The following is a 5,124-nucleotide window of genomic DNA, read 5'->3' on the forward strand; positions in this document are numbered from 1 at the left end:
ATAAACGTTCAAAATAATCTAGCCTTAGAAAACCACCTCATCTGAAGTCAATGTCTTAATATGTGGTTGAAGAAAGAGAATGCTTTTTGTTTTTTTAAATTTATTTCAAATTTCAAGACCTTCAGGTAGTCCAAAGGGGACATGCCTTATGGAACTCTCTAACGTTTATTAGTATTTACTTGAAGTAATACTTGGCTTTTAAAGCAACTACTTAACATTGTGTCCCTGAAAAGGAAAAGGATGGTACTCACAGTTGGTTGTATTCCTTGCATGGTTAATTTTACCTGTGTGTCTGGTGGTAGGGCCAGGCTAGCCCATACGTTAAGTAAGTGTGTCGTTGGCTAGGTGGTATTTCCCCAATAACTGAACTCTTCATCTTTTTCTTCTAAATAAAAGTGCACGTGCCATTTGCTCCTCGAGACATTCCATACCCTTAAGTCTTAACTCGGAGGTGTCTGTTGGTCTGTATCCCCAGTTCTCGGGGTCTTTCCTTGCTTGCTTGTATGCTTGCACTCGGCCTTTTGATTTTGGTTTTGTGTTTTTGAATCAGGGCCACATTACCTAGCCCAGCCTTACACTTGTAACTTAGCGTCACCTGTGCTGAAATAGTCTGCATACATCCTAGAAACTTTATCTCCCTTTCTTGAGTATTTCTAGAAAGTCACTGATTCTCATGTGGTCATTGAGTGACACCAGTACGTCTGATATATACAGCCAGCATGTCCTGACAGACCACCTTGTGTGGTCATATCTGCTCTGGGTCAGGTGTTCCAAGCATCTCCCATTTACACAGGAGCCCTCCTCTCTGACTGAGTTTTACAAGCAAGGACAGCGTCATAAGGGAGTTGAGCTCATGGTGAGCAGAGCTGGGCTCCACTCAGATGCGTCAGTGTCTGCAGAGAGCTCCATCCACATGGAATGTCTTCACCTGTTCATGTGATTTTTCCCCCCTTGTTCCTACTTAACAATTCAAATACATTACAAACCTCTTATTGTTAATTATTAGATGTATATATTCAGGTTTTTGTTTGCTTTTGAATGTGATAGATTACACCAAAGATTCTCAACAACTAGTACACTCTTGATTTAGTAATATTCATAGGACCACCAAGTGCTGTCACGGTTCTGCAAACCAGCAGCAGCAGCAGCAGCAGCAGCAGCAGCAGCAGCAGCAGCAGCAGCAGCAGCAGCAGCAGAAGCCATTCACTTTGGGAATCTAGTCCTGTCAGCGTGCCCCTGGACATTATTCTTCGAGTGAAGTCTCTTCTGTGCACACACAACTTCTGTGAAGAAGGAATATGTGTGGGACAAGGAATTTCCAGAAAGCTATCTTACCTGAACATTTGACAGACTTCCTACCCAGTGTTTTTTTTTATTGTACTTTGCCTGAGAAGCTTTAAAATTGCCAGAAATAAAAAGTATTTTTACAGTTCATGTCGTCGTGTGCCCGTCAGTAGTGATATGGCCAGCATCAGTTGCTGACCGGAAGAAACCACACATTGTATGTGATCACTTAGCAGGTCTCACCTCGTGGAGGGCAGAATGCAGGTTTTGTGGAGGTGATTGGCTAAGGGGAAGGCTCTGTGTAGAGCATATCCTGCTGTGTTGACTGCTTACGGGGAGTCCTGAGACTGGTATAAAGACGTGTTAATTACGTGAATCCTTTCTGTGATATATTCCTTGTCATGAGATGTGTTCTTATATTTTCTTAGTAAAATTTTTCTTATGTGTAAAAAACGGTTGCTGACTTTGTTTCTAAAGGGTGTGTAGGATACTTTTAAAACTTGGTGTTGCTGTGAGCCCTTCGTTACCCCGGCTCTCTTCCAAATGTCCTTGACCCCTTGGGAACTTGTTAGACATAAGTTCACACATAGAACACTACTCGCGATTCTCATATTTGCCCTTTATTTTCTTGTGCTCTGTTCCCCACTCTTTGTATCTCCTTATTTAGCTCAATTCAACAGTAAAGGAGAACCAAACCCCATGCCAACACTTAGAAAACTGCTGATGTGATGGTGGGGAGGTGCATGCCGTAATAGGTAACACTCAATGAGTACATTTACCTAATCCAGGCACTGTTCTGGTTATCTGGCAAATTTACTCAGTTAAACCTCACAACACTTAGGAGACTTCCATAATAACAATGGTCCCATTTACAAACAATTGCCCAGTCTAGCAAGATTCTAACCTCTCCCATCATCGTGACGGAACCTCTTTGAGTTGGACTCTGAACTAAATCTCTGGCTGGTGTGGCAAAGCAAAGCATGGCTGCAGAGCCAGTCCTTGTCAGTCAGTCAAAGTCGCCAACTTGAAGAAGCCTGTCCTGGGGGCTGTAGACGGCTCAGAGGTTAAGAAGACTCACTATTCTTCCAGAGCTCCTGAGGTCAATTCCCAGCAACCACATGTGGCTCATGACACCCTAAGCACACACACACACACACACACACACACACACACACACACACACATGTGCATGCATGAAGGTAAAACACCACCAATACACATAAAAAGAAAAAAAGGAACCCTTCCTGTTGCCAGGCACGTCCCTGTCTGGTAATTTCTAATGCCATTCTCTCAGGTCACTGTCGTTCCCTCCACACCTTCACTTTCTGCAGAAGCTTCCATCCTCTCAGAGAGAACGATCAGAAGAGGGCGTCTTAGGGCTCTCAGCAACATTCTTCTCATTGTTTATGGCTTACCTAGGGTTTCGTGTTCTGTTGCACATAAATCATTCCGTAGAACATCAACCTCAGATAAGGCTGTGCTGGTCAGGATGGAGCCAGATGAAAACAGGAGCCCTCTGGAACCTTGTCTGTGCCCGGCATTGATGCTGAGGCCATAAGAAACGTCAGCTTCCTGTCACACACACAGATACACACACACACACACAGATACACACACACACACACAGATACACACACACACACACACAGATACACACACACAGACACACACAGATACACACACACACAGACACACAGATACACACACACAGACACACACACATACACACAGATACACAACACACACAGATACACACACATACACACAAGACACACATATACAGATACACACACAGATACACAGATACACACACAGATACACAGATATACACACATACACACATACACACACACACACAGACACACATACACACACACACAGACACACACACACACACACACACACACACACATACACACACATACACACACCACACACACACACACACAGACACACATATACACACACATACACACACACACACACGACACACACACACAGATACACACACACATGACACACACACGACACACACAGACACACACACACAAGACACATACACACACACATACATACACACACCCCTGGACAGAATGATCAGTACTGACTCTGCAGATTACTGAGATTAGTGTCCTTGAAATGTTTTTGCTTTCTGACACGCTCAGTCCTGAGTCAGTTTCCATGGTTCTGCAAAATCACCTAACCAGATTCACATCTTGCAAGAGATATAAGTTATTCATTTTTTAAAAAAATTATTTATGGACTCTGGGGATCAAACTTGTCTAAGCATGCTAGACAAGTATTCTGAGCTCAGCCCAAAATGTACTAACTTATTACGATACCCCACATATAAGTTCCTTCACAGAGATAAGCAATGACCCAACTTGATGATCTACATACGAATTCCCAGAGGCCTTTGGCCAGAAAACACTGACAACATGCATCTGTACCACACACATTAAAAGAAAAGAAAAGAAAAAAGAGAAGAAAAGAAAAAAGAGAAGAAAAGAAAAGAGAAGAAAAGAAAAGAAGTGTTCTTTGGGCTCTGAACCATTTCTTCTCAGTCTAAGAACTTGGTCATTGGCTCTGCTGCCTCTCCGGCCATCAGTCCTCCCTGGGCAGTTGACTAGCACCAGGGTACAAACATGCTTCTGCTTCCTTCATCCTGAGAGCAGCACTGGGAGGACTCTGGGCTCCTCTTCCTCTTCAGCTGTTGCCTCAGAGCAAAACTCAGCATAGGAATTTTGTGCTAACTCCTTCCTGGCCTCAGGTCTTCCTGTCCAATCTGGCAGTCCTGGTGATTAGATCCAGGGCCTCATTCGTGCTCAACAAATGCCCCCCCACACACACACACACACGGAGCCACAGCTCCAGTCCCCTCCTGCCTTGTCCTGTACCGTTCCATCCAAGCCTTCACACCTGCCTGGCACTGAGAGAGACCTTCGCAGTGCTGATCAAAGGCCAACTTCGCATTTTTGTAATTCCATATGCTATGTGTCAGTTACTCTCCTCTAGCTTTTCTGTTTGCTGTTGTGGAGGGGAGGGGTGGGAAGGCGGTTTAAGGGCAGGTACAGGAAGAACGCTGGGGGTTTGCCAGCCTTGAGCCAGGAGCACATTTGTTTACATCTTGCTTCTTCCTCCTCCTCTGACCCTTGGCATGCATAAAGGTTATTTTCTGAATGACTAGGAGTGGGTTGCAGGGACAGTGTCCCTTTACCCCAGGCTACACCCTGGACCTCAAAAGTGGCCTCAGCACTCACTGTACCTCAGCCTAGAACTCTCACGGCACCTGTACCTTTCAGTCTCTGTCCACATCCCTTCAGAAGGCTTTCTCTGAGTCACCCACTAACTGCCGCCAAGACTCCCCAGCATCCCCATCTCTGATTTTCTATTTACCTACTTACCATCTGAGACAATAATACTACTTATTCTATTTATTTGTCTCTCCGGAACTGAGTAAGAATGCTGTGAATGCAAGCCTTTTTTCTTTTTTCTTTTTTTTTTTTCATACAGCCCTTTTTTTTCCCTTTTTTTCCTTTATTTTTGGGTTTTTTTTTTTTTTTTTTTTTTTATTTTTTTTAATTTGATTATTTTTTTTTTACATTTCGAGTGTTATTTCCTTTTCCGGTTTCCGGGCAAACATCCCCTTCCCTCCCCCCCTTCCTTATGGGTGTTCCCCTCCCCACCCTCCCCCTATTGCCGCCCTCCCCCCGACAGTCTAGTTCACTGGGGGTTCAGTCTTAGCAGGACCCAGGGCTTCCCCTTCCACTGGTGCTCTTACTAGGATATTCACTGCTACCTATGAGGTCAGAGTCCAGGGTCAGTCCATGTATAGTCTTT

Source organism: Rattus rattus, chromosome 15 (genome assembly GCF_011064425.1).
Source record: "Rattus rattus isolate New Zealand chromosome 15, Rrattus_CSIRO_v1, whole genome shotgun sequence".
NCBI classification, from domain to species: domain Eukaryota; kingdom Metazoa; phylum Chordata; class Mammalia; order Rodentia; family Muridae; genus Rattus; species Rattus rattus.